This window comes from Pantherophis guttatus, chromosome 2, assembly GCF_059756535.1.
Source record: "Pantherophis guttatus breed Tessera chromosome 2, ASM5975653v1, whole genome shotgun sequence".
Taxonomy (NCBI): Eukaryota; Metazoa; Chordata; class Lepidosauria; order Squamata; family Colubridae; genus Pantherophis; species Pantherophis guttatus.
The window spans coordinates 112,547,664-112,563,843 of NC_142064.1; the positions used below are offsets into that span (position 1 = coordinate 112,547,664).

Consider the following 16,180-nt stretch of genomic DNA (forward strand, 5'->3'; position numbering starts at 1 on the left):
GCTCTTCACTCACTTTAATAAATCACTGGAGATGTGTTCCTTCTTGCTTCAAACACTCTACTATCATCCCAGTGTCTAAGAAACTCTCCATCAAGGAGCTGAACAACTATAGACTGGTTGCTCTGACATCCATAGTTACGAAAATCTTTGAAAGGTTAATGCTGGCCCACCTGAAAACCATTAGAAATCCCCTATTAGACCCCTTGTAATTTGCCTACTGAGCAAATAGATCAGCAGGTGATGCTGTTAACATAGCACTGCACTACATCTTATAATATCTTGAATCTCTAAGGACCTATGCAAAGGCCCTTTTTGTAGATTTCAGCTCAGCATTCAATTTTATCATTCCAGATATTCTTCTCACTAAACTGAATCAGCTAGCTGGGCATGACTACACTTGTAAGTGGATGATAAGCTGTTTAACAGACAGCAAGCAGCAGGTGATGCTAGGCAAAATCACATCAGATAGCTGTACAATTAGCACAGGTGTCCCCCCTCTCTCCATTACCTTTTTCTCTCTACACCAATGACTGCATCTCAAAGGATCCCTCTGTTAAAGTATTGAAGTTTGCAGATGATACAATAGGTCTCATTTGAGATGATGACGAATCTGCATGTAGATGGGGAGTTAAATAATTTTCCCTGTGGTACAGTCGGAACAATCTTGAACTGAACACACTCAAAACTGTAGAGATGGTAGTAGATTTTTGGAGAAGCCCTCCTATTCTACCACCTCTTATAATACTAGACAACATGATATCAACAGTAGAGACCTTCAAGTTTCTAGGTTCTATAAGGACTTAAAATGGACACCTAACAAAAAAAAGTCATAAAAAAGCACAACAAAGACTGTTCTTCATGCACCAACTCAGAAAGCTCAGGAATTATTGAGTCTGTCATTTGTACCTCTATAACTGTCTGGTTTGGCACAGCAACCAAACAAGACAGACACAGACTCCAACGGATAGTTAGGACTGCAGAAAAAAGAATTGCAACCAGCCTTTCTTCCACTGAAGATCTGTATACTGAACAAGCCACAAGGAGCGCTGTGAAAATATCTACAGACCCCTCATGTCCTGGACATAAACTGTTTCAATTCCTTCCCTCAATATACAAGATAAGATTATAGGGCATTGCATGTTAAAACAACTATACACAAGGACAGTTTTTTTCCCTGCCTGCAATCATTCTGCTAAATAACTAATTCCCACTACATTATCTTGTGCCCTAGGATGTCAAACCACGTAGTAGGGCTGTATTACTATTATCCTTTTCATCTTTCCTATTCCCTATTCCCTCAGCATCTTATGACTATAACTTTGTTGTTTTTATCTTATGATTTATGTTGATTGCTTTTATTTAATATCCCATTATGATTTATGTTAATTGCTTATTTAATATCCTATGTCTATTACTGAGTATTGTATCTTATGATTTATGATGATTGTATTTTATGCTTATGATTCATGCCTTTTCATTTGCTTATATGTACACTGAGAGCTTATGCACAGGAGACAAATTCCTTGTGTTTTCAATCACACTTGGACAATAAAGAATTCTACATAATTAAAGAGAAATACATAATACTTTGAGAGGAGAGAGTTTTGTCTGACCCTTAGCTAATTTCCAAGAGAAATGCAACAACTGAGAGCCAGTTTGGTTCTCATGGTTAAGTCACCAGGCTAGAAATAAATAAATTGGGATTTCAAGTTCTGCCCCAGTCATGAACGCTGGCTGGGTGACTTTTGACCGGACACTCTCTGGGTTGTTCTGATGGGTAAAGTAAGAGAAGGAAGGTGTGTTGGAATGTTCACTGCCTTGAGTTATTTGTGAAAATAATAAAAGTGGGATATAAATAAATGAATAAATAAAATTACCTGCACTGCACATTTTACAGAGATTATCTAATTTTAAAAGACTTGACATAGATCTGATCAAGGACACCCTGCTGTCCCAAGGAATTACACTGAACATCTAAAAGGTTTGCTTTTTATTCTTTAGAATTGAAAATACTGCAAAAAAAGAGAGGAATATCACATATTGGAGTAGGTAGAACAATAAAGATGTCAAACATGCTGTTTTATTGAAAGAATGCCATTTGATCAATTAAAAAAAACAAGTTTAGTCAGCTAAGATGCGGAGGTGTAAAATTGTCAAGAAAAAAACACTTTCTTCACATTCACCTTAAAACCAAACTATGTTTACAGTAAGGATTTGACACACTGTACTCACTTTGAAGCCTGCCAATTTGATTTTTTCCTTTAATTAAAATGTTCTTCTTGAACTGTTAACCATACTGTGCATTTTAAACCATGAATCTTGACTTTTAATAAAGAATACATTTTATACATCAGCAGAATATTTACAATGAGTAATAGTGCCCATATATAAATGTATCCTCAAATGAGCAAACCTATTGCAACAGCCACTGATGTAAGAGAAGCTTCTCTTCGTTTCTTCACAATCAAAAGCAGTGCAGAAAGCCAAGAGGAAGGACTCCAATGGCAGTTCCATTCTTCAACTAAATCTGGAATCCCGCCCCAGGTTATGCTAAAAATAAAGAAAGCATCTAGGAGGAGTCAGTGATTTTGTTCTATCTGCTTGGAAGTAAATGGGTGCCAGGCTAGGTCACCCTGTCTTGGCACATCCTAGTTAGCAAACATTAGCATGATTTTGAAAATTCAATTAAAAGAAGTTACCGCCCCTTGACAATACTCACTGATCCCAAGAAGATAAGGATGACTTGCTGTGCAGGTGTCACTGAAGAGATATGTCTAAGAAAGGAAACAGATACACACACACACACACACACACACCCCAGCATTGTCTCATTCTCTTGAAGCAATCATTGATGGATGGCAACCATTCATTTTTACTGCAAATAACCAAGCTGAGCTTGCCCATCATGGTAACTTCTACATTATGAATGATGAGGCAACTATAGTCATGCTGGAAAGGCCTATCTCAGGAAGGCATTTGCTCTACCAATGGTGACTTTAGTGAAGAAAATAAACCTGTTTTTGGGATCCCAAAGTGCAGTGTGAGAGACAGGTTCTATTTTCTGCCCACTGCCCCAAACTGAGGGGGGGGATTTGGAGGGGAGAGCAAGAATGGTACAAGTGAAGCCATTTAAAAAAAGACAAGCCTTTATTAGACATCCAAACCACTTCTTAGGGGAAACCCATTAGCCAACTTGGGAGAAGAGGAAAGGATATTTTTGCCAAAAACTAAGTACCCCTCTTCATTTCTAAAATTATCACTAGCAGGATGCTTATTAATATATGTAGTCCAGGCAACCAGAACAAAAAGCTTGAGAACTGCTTTGAATTCTTGTCTAGATGCCTAGATTTTAAAGGCTCTTTAATATATACTTTGGCCTTGGAGGCTTCCTTGTGAGGGAGGGTACAATCTCCACTCCAATCACTCCCTTGCAGTAGCATCTGGATTGCCCTCAGGGATAACACTGCATTTTTGCACACTTGTGCTTTTCTCTTGGACCCTAAACCATGTTAATGGCACCAAAAATACATGTACAGATTAGGTGAAACCTGGTTTAATAGTAAATGTAAGAAGAATATTGGAGTCCTAGTGACAATCAACTAAATATGAGCCAGCAATGTGCTGCAGCAGCCAAAAAAACCAAATGAAATCCTAGGCTGCATTAACAAAGAGATACAATCAAGATCAAGTGAGGTACTAATATTGCTCTATAAAGCCTTAGTAAGACGACACCTAGAATACTGCATCCAGTTTTGGTCACCACCCTATAAAAAAGATGTTGAGACTCTAGAAAGAGTGCAGAGAAGAGCAACCAAGATGATTAGGGGACTGGAGGCTAAAACATATGATGAATAGTTGCAGGAACTGGACATGGCTAGTCTAGGGAAGAGAAGGACCAGTCAGTCAGAACAGAACAGAACAGAATTCTTTATTAGCCAAGTGTGATTGGACACAAAAGGAATTTGTCTTGGTGCATATGCTCTCAGTGTACATAAAAGAAAAGATACATTCGTCAAGAATCATAAGGTACAACACTTAATGATAATCATAGGGTAGAAATAAGCAATCAAATCATATTAGGATTTGTCAATATAAATCGTAAGGATACCAGCAACTAGGTTGCAGTCATATGGTCATAAGTGGGAGGAGATGGGTGATTGGAATGGTGACAAGATTAATAGTAGTGCAGACTTAGTAAATAGTTTGATAGCAGTGTTCCAATATTTGAGGGGCTGTCACAGAAAGGAGAGGGACAACCTATTCTCCAAAGCACCCAAAGGCCAGACAAGGAATATTGGATGGAAACTGAACAAGGAGAGATTCAACCTAGAAATAAGGAGAATTTCTGACAGTGAGAACAATCAAACCAATGGAACAGCTTGCCTTCAGAAGTTGTGGATGCTTCATCACTGGAGACTTTCAAGAAGAGACTGGACAACCACTTGTCTGGAATAGTAGGGTTTCCTGCTTGTGCAGGGGGTTTGACTAGATGCCCTCTAAGGACCCTTTCAACTCTGTTATACTGTTATTATCTGTTATAGTCTTTTTTCCTTTCCATAAAATTAACAACCAAATTTCTTGCCAGCCAAGACACCAACTAGTCATTGTATCATTCATTATATGTATGACTTGGTGATTATGATTTTGGGCTATTGAAGAGAACAGCAGATTATAGTTCAACCTTCTCTCCATGCAGCTGTACTTGAGGTGGAATTCCATGTTGGCAATATGTGCCTCCTTTCTTTGGGCCTGTGGCAGAATATACACGAAGAGAGTTGGCATTTTCTGTTGGCAGAGGAACACAGTAAACTGCTGAAGAAGAGGAAAAATCTCTATATTTCTCCCCGTTTGCTAAGGAAGGCTCATTTTAAAAAAGCATAATAGAAATTTTTGAGGTTTATTTACAAGAAGGTTATACAACTGAGTTATTAATACTATTTACAGGTCTTACATGAGGTTAACCATTCTGCGTGCTTGTGCAAATGTACACACCTGAGTACATGTATAGCCTGGTTGTACTTGATCTCTCCTTTCTTGGCAAGGTTCTCATAGCAGAGGCTCTAATCTAACCAGTCAAACTAGTTTGGCTCTCTGTGACAAAGAGCTATTCAAAAAAGCCACTTTTCTGGTTTCCTGGGCTTTATCAGCAAACAGGCCTATTAATTTCTAGGTGCAAACATCAAAGGAATGCTGAAAGAGAAATGCTGGGAGTGAATTCTCTACCAAATTGTGCCTCCCTTCAGCCAATAAGATTTTAAATTGGCATGGTCTCTTTTGTATTAGATCTCAATCAGATAAAATAACAGAGCATATTAAAAATGATGAATCAGATTAAAGCAGTAGCCTTGTTGGAACACCTATGTAAGCAATGGCAGAAAGAATCTCTGGCAAAAGCAGGAAAGCTTTTCATAAAATTTGGCATCTCTGGGGGAAATAGCTAATTGGTTTAGTTCCTATCATTGGAAAGTATTTGTGATTTCTTCCTCAGTTATACATTTTATAACCTGAACAGTTTCTCGGGCACTGTAAAGAAATAAAACATTACAGATAGTTGAGTGTTTACTTGGGTCAGCCAACAAAATGCCACATTTTTCAGACTCCACTTCACTATGAAGGAACCAGCTTCAGTTTGAAAACATCCAAGGAGAAATAGGTCATAATTTACACATGGAAGAAAGATCCATATACCTAAGGGGCTGCCCAATTACTATTTCAGTCCACAGAAGGAGAAGATAGAGCATGGAAATCATTTTGGAAGGGATCCTCCCTAATTTTCTGGAGAATAAAAGGAGAGGAGGGAAGAAATTTATTATTTATTTATTAAATTTGTTTGTTGCCCATCTCCCCAAAAGGTGACTCTTTTAGTCTTGCAAGATTCTGTTAACGTAATCTTATAATCCCAAAGGTGCTTTTTCAAGAGGCAACTAGTATACACAGTATACACATACAATGAAATTTACTTGACACCCAAAGACCAGGTCCCACACACATAATCCCCAAACACACTTCCACCCACCACAATTCCCCACCCCTAAACTACCCAAACATCCACACAACAGACCAAGTAATACTGTCCAACAGCTCACTGATGGTGGCCCTTTAGTTCATTGTTGAGTGTAATTATAGCTCTGGGATAAAAACTATTCAGAAACGTGTGGTCCGAGTTTTAATTGTTCTGTATCTTCTGCCAGAAGGCAACAGTCCAAAAAGATTGTAAGCAGGATGGGAAGAGTCTCTTAGAATGTTATGCAACTTCCTCAAACAGCGAGATTCGAAGATGTTGTCCAGGGCTGGTAGCTGGAGTCCGATAATATTCTGGGCAGTTTTAATGATTCTCTGTAGAGCTTTTTTGTCCGCTACAGAGCTGCTCCCATACCATGCAAGAATGCCGTATGTCAGGACACTCTCAATGGTGCTGTGATAGTAGGACAGAAGTAGATGCTGAGGTAGATTTATCTTCCTGAGCATTCTCAGGAAGTACAGCCTTCTTTATAAGTATGTTAGCATTCATAGTCCATGAGAGGTCCTCCAAGATATAAGTGCCCAGAAATTTAAAACTACCCACCCTCTCCACCTCCTCACCATTTATGTACAGTGGTAGATGTACATCTCTCTTCTTCCTGAAGTCAATTATAAATTCTTTAGTTTTTGTGGTGTTAAGTGTGAGATTATTTTCATTACACCACAGAAAGTCCAGTTGCCTCTTGAAAAAGCACCTTTAGGACAACTATGGCCTAGATGACTGAGCATCTCCATAGACATAACCTTATAATAAAGATAGAGTTAATATTCATGGTTGTGCTTCTTGTCTGGACAACTTTGAAGCTAAAAGATACCCATCAATATCTCTTTGCTTCTTCAAAATAGACAAAGAATGGATTGGTTATAAAGAAATAAACTAGAAAACAATTGAATAAGCTGAAGTAGTAAATTAGTGAAAATGGCATAGAGAAAAGGAAGAGAAAAGGAAGGTGAAAAGGATTTTATGCCGATTTGGTGCCTGATAAAGAAAAAAGAAACCCAGCCTCAAATATTTACTGGTAACCCTGCCCATTCCTGTTTCTCAACCTCATCTACTCTAAAGGATTAAAGAAAAGATAACATGGAGACAGGGTGAGATCGGGTATAGTTACTCTGGGCATTTTGGAAAAGGGCAGAGTATAAATTAATTGAGTACAAAGAGAGAAGAACCTGCTATATTATTACAAAATATTCTAAAAGAAAATCCTCCCCTTCTTCCTCATCCTCAGGAACATTCACTTTGCTGTGTGATGCATGGCATTTTTAGGAGGAAACTAAGGGAGATATCTCCACATCCCAGTCTTAACACACTTGGTAAGGAATGCAGATGCTAACACTGCCAGGCTTCAAACACTGCTGTAAATTATGGATCCTCAGACAGACACTATACTCGCATGCTACCTGGCTAATATAAAGCACAATTTCCTAATTTGTACAGAAAGAGAAACAATTTACATCACAGAGAAAAAAGAAAAAATCTAACACAAATTTTTCTAGACCTTTTTTCTTTAGAAATCACACTACCCAAAACGTTCAGTTTTCCTGGACTTGCCACCTTCTGGCGATTCCAGTGTTTGTTCCGAGGCTGAGAGGGAGAGAATTCCTCCTGCTGTTCTGCTTCCAGATCTACACTTCCAGCTTAGCCTGGAGTGATGAGCATGAGCCACCCACTACTTCAGAAGTGCAGGAACCCACAAAGTTATCCTCAACCCATCCCTACCCTCCATCCATGTCTCCTGGCTTCATTTCAAAAGCAGTGTTTTCTGTCTTGCACTGGCATGCTGGGCTTCAAGCAATTCCCCTCACTCCAACTGACTACAATGGTGGAACACATTTTCCTGACCAGGCACTGCCTCCAGCCTCCACATTTTTTTCCTACAAGTTGATTGATGAAACATGCGAAGATGGACTAATCTGTTAAAGAAACCCAACAACCTAGGGAGTTTGGTTGAAATTCTACCAAGTTCTCTTTCAAGTGACAATGATAGAACTGAGTTTTCTTATTCCATTTTTAAATCAGTCCAGAAGAGATAAACAAGCAAGGGAATCCATCCATCAAGGGCTGCAGGAGACCTAGTGCAAATGAAACAACTGAGGCCAAAGCAAAGCAAAACGAAGCATTGAAATCCAGAAACCAAGCTGCTGCAAGTTGCAGGCTGAGTAAAACCTTATAATTAGCAGCATTTGTCTCTAAAACCAAAGGGGAGGAAGGGCTGGTTAATCTTAATCTGTGTCTATATGACAGATTACAGATTAACAGAGTTGGAAAGGGACCTTGTAGGTCATCTAGTCCAACCCATTTCTGACAGATGGTAGTCCAGTCTCTTCTTGAAAGCTTCCAGTGATGAAGCTTTTCCTTGGAAATCTATATTCTGTCCCTAGTGGGCTATGAATGTCTGAATTTGCCTGACAAACAAGGAAGCAATATTTAAAACAATAATGATGATCTGGGGGTTTAAACACTATAGACTTCCTGCTTCCACCTTTCTCAATTAATACGCACGGTCACTCATGCCCTCGTCACCTCCCGTCTGGACTATTGTAACGCTCTCTACATGGGGCTCCCCTTGAGGAGCACTCGGAGGCTCCAACTGGCGCAGAGAGCGGCCGCGCGGGTGGTGACAGGAGCGACGTGGCGCTCCCATGTAACACCTCTCCTGCGCGAGCTGCACTGGCTCCCGGTGGTCTTCCAAGTGCGCTTCAAGGTTTTGGTTATCACCTTTAGAGCGCTCCATGGCTTAGGACCTGGTTATTTACGGGACCGCCTGCTACCACCAATAGCCTCCCACTGACTAGTACGCTCCCATAGAGAGGGGCTCCTCCGGGTGCCGTCGGCCAAACAATGTCGACTGGCGGCCCCCAGGGGGAGAGCCTTCTCTGTGGGGGCACCTACTATCTGGAACCAGCTCCCCCCGGAGATACGGAGGATCCCGAATCTGCATACCTTCCGTTGCGCGCTCAAGACTTTCTTATTTCATCAAGCTGGCCTGACCTAAGTCTTTCCCCTTTTTAAATGGAAATTTTAAATTTGGTTTTAAATTATTGGGGTTTTAAATTTGTTCAGCCAAATTATTTAATTCGTTTTATTCTATTTTAAATTTTGTATTTATGTTTTATTCTATGGCTGTTCACCGCCCTGAGTCCTTTGGGAGTAGGGCGGTATACAAATTCAATAAAATAAAAATAAATAAATAAATAAATAATATACTGCTCAAAAAAAATAAAGGGAACACAAGCAGAAGACATCCGAGATCTGAATGAATGAAATAGCCTTATTAAATACTTTGTTCTTTACATACAGTAGTTTTGTGTTCCCTTTATTTTTTTGAGCAGTGTATATCACATAGTGAGTCTCCTGATGGCCTTAGAGACAACTGAGATACAATTGCTTTCTCTAATCTGGATACCATTGTCTTATATCCCCAACCCAGTGGTGAAATTCAGCCGGTTCTATCTGGCTTGGGAAAACTGGTAGCGCAGGCGGCGGGAGGCTCCGCCCACCCGCCTGGACGTCATCATGTCCCGTTTTTGACCCTCTGTGCATGTGCAGAAGGCTCTGCACATGTATGGAGGAGGCACCCACAAGCATAGGGAGCGTGCTCACATTTGCAAACCGGTAGCGAAGGTAAGTAAATTTCACTCCTGCCCCAGCCCTCAAAAAAGAAGCCATTTATAACTAATCCTACCACAAATGCCTTCCTAATTGGCAAGTATGACTACTTTCACAAATCTGTCCATCTGTTTCTTCCAGTGAAATATATTCAGGCTCATTCTGTAACCCACATTTCTCAACGCACTGACAATGAGATACTCTTTTACTTTGATGTTAATGTCCTGTTAAGTGCAGCCAAATTGCTTTAGTTTGTGCTGAATGTCAGCCACTAGAGTGTCCCAGAAAGTTTTGCTAAGACTAAAGAGGTATTTCAGTCATGTTAACATGTAATTATTCCACATAAAATGATCTCAAATATACAGTAGTAGATTAATTGAAAGTCAGTCTCTGCAAAAATGCTGCAGGCTGGAAAAGGAATTGATTCAAAGGACTAAACTTTTAGCCAAATCCATACTTTTTTTCCTTGGGAGCCTCAGCTCTTTGATAATGTTCTTCATCACTTCTCTTGTATAGGTAACCTTTGACTTATGACTATGAATATTTGAAGTTATGATAGTGCTGAAACAAGTGACTTACAACCGGTCCTACACATTACATCACAGCATCATAATTCACTTAACTACATTATTTGCTTATAAGGCAAAAAAGATCATAAAATCGGTCACATGATAACTCACTTAGCAACCTCATCTTTTAGTGATGGGAGTTCTGGTCCCAACTGAGATCATAAATTGAAGACTACCTGTATTACAGAGATATGAAGGGAACCAGAAGCATCTTATTGGTGTCTTTCTCACACAGAAAAGTGGGTTGTTGTTTTTTACATTGGCCAATACAAACCCTATATACCGTATTTTTTGGACTATAAGATGCACCGGTATATAAGATGCACCAAGATTTCAAAGAGGTAAGTAAGAAAAAAAAGGTTTTTGCCATCCCTGGTCCCCAGGAGCACTCTGCAGGCCTCCCAAACCCTCTGTGTGCCTCATTTTTCACAAAAATGGGATGAGCGGGGCGGGGCTTCAGGACACCAAAATGGCTGTATTCTGTGTATAAAACGCAACAACATTTCCACCCCCTTTTAGGGGGGGAAAGTGTGTTTTATACTCTGAAAAATATGGTAAACGAGAGTGCATATTTGTTTTCTCTTTCATATTCTACTCCTTGCGGACATTGCATGGATAGTACTGTAACTCAAAAGAGTATCAGATCAGGAAAAATCATTACTTCCAATTTTATACTCCAAATAGTGTGGTAGGACTCTAAGCAAATCAGTGGTATTTACTAGCAAAACCAAATCACCTCATTAGATCTATGAACTGGACCAAAAGTGATGGTACTAAATATACACAATTCAGATAAATTGGACAATAAAAAAGGGTGAAATTCAACAGGTATGCAATTCCACAGACTATCAAACATAACTACTTATTGGAACATGTATATACATCATTTTATTATTTTATTTGTATCTACCTTTATTATATTTACAAATAATTCAAGATAGCTTATCCAACATACCTTTCTCTGCCTGTTTTCCCCACAACAACCCTGTGAGGTGGATTGGGCTGAGAGTGTATGACTGGCCCAGAGTCACCCAGATGGCTTTCATGGCTAAAGTGAGACTTGAACTCACGAACCAGTATAAATAAATTAATTCCCCATAAGAAAAGTATTATATCACAGTACATTTTGGCTATAAAGTAACAATTCATGATTTACACAAAACTAAACTGAAGTCTCAGAGGAATGAATACCTAAGCTAGGAAATTTAAATGTTCTTTTTGGTCAGAACGTGATTCATGGGTTGTATCCCCAGAAGATATTCTTAGATGATTATAGAGAAAATGAAAGATGATTCCTCTAAAGACTTATACTGTATGCTACATTCCAATGCAGAATTTGACAAGGATTCAATTTATTAATTTTTTGGTCTTTGTTCTTTTTTTAACGCAAACTAAAAAAAGGTTCCAGCTTCCATTTTTCTATTTCTCCCTATAAAAGGGCATAAAATGGCAAGGTCATAGACAAGGCTCCAAATGCTTCAAGTCCTGTTGAAATCAGTTATGTAATAGTGACAAATAAGTGAATACTGCATGATGATGCAGAAATCAAACAAAAACCCACTTGCTCTGTGTTCCTACATCAAATTATTGCTCTGTAAAACTCAATAACTACCAAGGAGACCAAAGCTGCAGCTAAGACCTGCTCCATATTACAAATGACTCTGTTATCTGTTGACTTAGTCTCATTTGATTTGGCTCACTAATCGTGCAAATACATCAACCATGAACTGCAAGTCAGAATTCATTGGAATTATGTTATCCCAAAAACAAATCATGATTTAGTAGAGGTGGTATTCAGCCGGTTTGGACCAGTTTGGATAAACTGGTAGCGGCGACCACCTACCCGGATGTAATGCTGTCCTATTTAGCCATGTTTTCGATGCCGGGTGCATGTATGGAAGGTGTGCGTGTGAGCAAAGCGCATGCACGGAAGGCCGGGTGCATGTGCGGAAAGTGCGCGTGTAAGCAAAGCGCATGCACAGAAGGCCGGGCGATTGCACGGAAGGCATGTGCGTGTGAGCAAAGCAAGCGTGCATGCGGCAAACTGGTAGCAAGAATATGTTAAACCCACCACTGATTTAGTTTGTTGCCATCCAGATCTTACAGACTTCAAACAGTCTGGGAGACTTGCATGGGATTCTTGGTGCATGAAACCCAAGAGGAAGGTTTCCCCTCATTTTGATAATAAACCATAAGATATTATTTTCTTCTCAATTAAAAAAAAGGTTTCTTGGAAAACTTGAAACTCTCAAACATAGTAGTCTCATTTCTACAAAATGCCCCAATAAAAATGATATTTCATCAAAATAACAACCAGAAGCTTTAAAGTACCAGCATTTTTTTTATAGTACCAGCCTCCATTGACAATAATAAATGGATGCTACAATTTTAATGTTAAATATGCATTTGTGAGTTGTTCTGGAGGATATGTAGATCCATCAAGTACATTAATCTTCTGGCTCTCTAGAAGGAACTCAAGATTCTCCTTCCCTTTCCAGCCTCTGAATCCTCTTAAAAATCCTGGGGACCTGTAGGTTTAGTCAAGGAGTAGCCTAAAGTCATCCAATGAGATTTTGTGGAAATCTGAACTAAGATTTTATTCCAACACTACAGTAATTCTACTGTAGATAGAAGTAATCTTTCTTCAACCTCAAAGCAGTTCCAGAGCAGTAGTCAATATATTAATCTAGCAATAAAAATATGGGAAGAAAAACTTCAATACTCCCCATCCCACAACTAGGCAGCCAGACAAAGGGAACTAAAATGGGCAGTTATAAAATGCCTATTTATTGTCTGAGTGGGGCTTTATGGAGGGTCAATCAAACTTTTGATTGCTGAGTCTTCTTTGGATATTCCCTTTCCAACCTAATAATTGAAAAAATGCTGAAACATTATAACTAGTCCATAAATAACAACAAATTAAGCTTTTGTACTGTGGGCCTCAGTGGCTAAGATGCTGAGCTTGTTGATCAAAAGGTCAGTAGTTCAACGGTTCAAATCCCTAGTGCTGCATAACGGGGTGAGCTCCCGTGACTTGTCCCAGCTTCTGCCAACCTAGCAGTTCAAAAGTACATAAAAAATGCAAGTAGAAAAACAGGGACCACCAGGTAATAGGCATTTAATCATGCCAGCCACATGACCACGGAGACGTCTTCAGCTCTGAAATGGAGATGAGCACTGCCCCCTAGAGTCGGGAACGACTAACATGCATGTGTGAGAGGAACCTTTACCTTACTGTAGGCCTAAGGAATAAAACACAGGTTGATGTAGGGTTCTCTTAGCAGAAATTGCAGCAATATTAGCATCACCATTGAAATGTTAAGGTTAAGACTCTTCATAGATTTGTCATATTATAATAAATAAATAAATAAATAATCATAATCAGCATAATACTAACAATTATATTGTTTACATTTCTATCTTAACATATTTTCTACTCTTCTTTAATCTCCTTTATTTCCAACTTCTATTTTTATTCTCTAACCATTGATAAAATAATTCCCATATCATATATTCAGTTTGTTCTTTCTCCTTAACTGCCAGTGTTAATCTGTTCATTTCTGCACATTCTAATATTTTCCTAATCACTTTCTCATCAGTAGGGATCACTTTTCCAATTTTGTGCAAATACGATTCTAGCTGTGGTTAATAGATGGATGTGATCTCTTTACTATAAGTTTCAGGTACAATCCCCAACAAGAATATTTCTGGTTTTAACTCAATGTGCTATTTTATCATCTTTTCCAGCCATGTATGTATTTTTGTCCAATATTTTTTTGCTTCTACACATGTCCACCACATATGATAATAAGACCCAGGTAACTGGTGGCACTTCCAACATTTAGCTGACTTATCTTTGAACATCTTTGCCAACCTCGCCGATGCGAAGTGCCATCTATAAAACAACTTATACAAATTTTTTGCCCATGCTATTATTATCTCCTTCACTTATTGATCTTCCAGTTTTATGCCCAATAAGTAGCTGTACAATTTCTTTATCAATCTTTCCTCTGTTCCTGTTAATATCTTATCTAATTTTGTTAATTCTTTATAAAAACCATATAATTTAGCATCTTTCTTTCTCACATCTAGAATGTATCTGCACTTGTAAATACCATGTCATATCGATCCCTTGATCACTCAGTTCTTGTTTAGTTTTGAGTTCCTTTTCATTCAAATTGGGTGGGTTTATATTAATATTAGGATAGTCCTACTATGGTTTATGAACTTGATTTGGATTTACACTTTATGTGAAGCCACCTTTTATCATGTTATGCTAAGCAACTATAATCCGACAGGTTTTTATAACACCCATGCTTCACAAGTTTTAATAGTTGGCTTCATACAACATGCTAAGCCAAAAATAAACAATCATGCAACCTTTGAATCCAGTTTTTGTGGTTGTCTTTTTTTTAATACTGCTCTTCTGTTTCTGTCCTCCCAAATCAAGGTAGATTAGGAAACAACACATAAAGGAAAATGTCAACTGTACAAATTGTGAGAGAAAATAAAAACCTAGATCCATCAGCTTATCTGTACACTCCACCCAAGCAGTCTTGACTCCAGGAATGCCACGTTTCATTGCTCAAAAGCCAGGAAGAGCCATTCAGGTGTGCAGATGCCCTATCTGCTTCTAATGACCACAGATAGAAAGACTGCAAATACTGACAGCTTCTGGGACCATCACACAGATGTGGATGCCAGCTGAGGTTGCCACAAAAGATCAGATTCACTATATCTGTTCTGGTAAAAGCACAGAAACTGGACAAAATAAAAAGTTTAAATCATTGCTGTGACTCTTTTAATGGTCGTCTCCTAATTCTGGAGGAACTTCTACATCAGTTTGCTCTTGTAGCAGTGCTAAGCAGATCTCAAAGATTCCTTCAGTGGAAAGAATAGATTTCAGTCTATAGATCTCCTACATTTGATTAACAGTTGGAACAGTACCAGATCCCGAGACATATCCAACTACATGAGAGCACCTTCCCGGACTTGGAGCTCTTCAAATGGATTACATAAGAACATGCAGTAAATTTACCAATTGACCCTGAAAGTTGTGGATAATGAATATTATAGTCAAACACATTCTGAAAGTGCCAGGCTGGGGACTCTGTGCAGCTACTTTTTTAGGGCCCTATAGCTGTTTTGAACAGCTACTAGCTTCCAATGAAGAGATGGTGCCCTAATTCTCCCCTCTCCTATTTTTACTAAGAGCAGAATAGTATTTCGGCACATTCTTGAAAGAACACTGTGAATTGTAAATAGAACACCAATCGGAACTTTGCTGAGGTTGATTCAATGATGATTTAAATACATAAACCCTGATCTTTAAGAAGGAAAGTAATCTCATGCCATTAGTTTTATTACCCTCCTTTTCAAAGAGGAGCACTAACTTATGTTCGCAGTTGGCAGAGAAGGAAATGGCATGGCCGTTCCCCAATACCCAAGTTTGTGACTCTAGAATGAAGGCGAGTCAAACCAGACAGCCTTCCTGCGTCAACCCCCAGACAGTCGCCTTCACTTTCCCTCTAGGGCGCGCCCAGTCAACACACCCCGAAGTCTCAAAGGAAGAAGTTCGCATCCGGGCAGTTTGGAGTTGCAACCTCGCTTAGCGAACAGGCAACCCCGACACTGAGCAACGCCAGCTGCCCGGAGAGTAACCGGACGTTGCAACTGGCCGTAGGACTCCCTTCGAAAGAGTTACAGAAGAAGCCAAGATCACTGACTGACTTACTTCGCCTGGCTACGGGGCGTAAGGACCCGAGCCTGGTTTCTCCCACAGGCTGGAAGCTGCTGCGATTTTCGGGCTGATTTAGTTGCTCCAGAGAAGAGGAGAAGCAGCACTACTAGCAGCTCCTGGTCTGCGCGGGGAGGAGAGCAAAGCCACTCTCGAAAAAGGAAGGAGTGCCCGAGCCGTCTTCTCACAGCCGACCTCAGCAATCGATGCTCCACATCATCCAACCACTCCCACCTGGAGCGG

General features: G+C 39.5%; 1 protein-coding gene across 1 annotated transcript in view; it reads right to left on the bottom strand.

Annotated features, from left to right (window-relative positions):
• The window catches only part of RAB3D (RAB3D, member RAS oncogene family), a 38,543-nt gene extending 22,468 nt beyond the window's left edge, over window positions 1-16,075 (bottom strand). Inside the window, exon 1 of the mRNA XM_034437774.3 lies at window positions 15,935-16,075. The gene's annotated coding sequence lies outside the window, so the exon portion shown is untranslated. The remainder of the gene's footprint in view (window positions 1-15,934) is intronic.
• Between the last annotated feature and the right edge of the window lie 105 nt (window positions 16,076-16,180).